Below are 1,037 nucleotides of genomic sequence, written 5' to 3' on the forward strand. Positions count from 1 at the left end.
TTACCGAAATCGTTTAAAATTTGTACGTAAAATCTTCCGCGCTTTCCACTTCCGGGGTAAAAAATAAGGGGTTCCGTTAAAAAAAAATCGACTTGACATTAAAATGATCTTGAATGTCGAGGTCAAGGTCAATGTCAAGGTCACATGCGGACGTGAAATCTTCCTCTGTTTCCATTTCCGTGGTAAAAAATGAGTGGTTCCATTAAAAAAATCGACTTGATATTAAAATGACCTTGAAGGTAGCGGTGAAGGTCAAGGTCAAGGTCATATTCGGACGTAAAATCTTCCGCTCTTTCCATTTCCGGGTTAAAAAATAAGGGGTTCAATTTGAAAAAATTGACTTGATATTAAAATGACCTTGAAGGTCATCGTCAAGGTCAAGGTCAAGGTCACCATAAGTTAGCCTTGTCTGTACCCTACAACTTTTGTATAAACAAATTTCCTCCAAAATGCTTACCATCCGAGATATTCCTATCCGTTATTTAAAATGGGACACCCTGTATATATATATATATATATACACATGTATGCGGTAGCGAGCAAAGCGAACGCGGAAGCGCAGAATACGAGCGGAGCGCCATGATCGAGGACCAGAGAGGGGAGAGCGCGGTCTATATAAGCGCGGGCGCAGCGAGAAGCAGAGAGATAGTCTAACAGAATTAGCAAGAGTAGAACTGTAAATCTCAGAGCGTTCTGAACCACCCACTCGCGTGGAGCGATGCTCACGCGGAGCACATAGTATTACACTCAGTGGCTTGTAAAAGTGAGAGACTTACTCCAATGTGTGCATTTACACCATGTATATGAAAATTTAAATATATGTTTATACTGTTATATTTGAAACTCACGTATTATCACTGCCGAGTACCCATCCTTGTATAATAGGCTATACATAAGTGATGGCGGAATAACCTTCTCCTTGGGAGGTGAAAAGGAATGGCGACCGTACAGAGAACAACTATAATGGACGGAATAGCATGCAGAATACTGTGATTCGGCTACACCACAACCACCATATTCACCTGATTTAACACCGT

This window comes from Trachymyrmex cornetzi, unplaced genomic scaffold, assembly GCF_001594075.2.
Source record: "Trachymyrmex cornetzi isolate Tcor2-1 unplaced genomic scaffold, Tcor1.1 scaffold1121, whole genome shotgun sequence".
Classification (NCBI taxonomy): domain Eukaryota; kingdom Metazoa; phylum Arthropoda; class Insecta; order Hymenoptera; family Formicidae; genus Trachymyrmex; species Trachymyrmex cornetzi.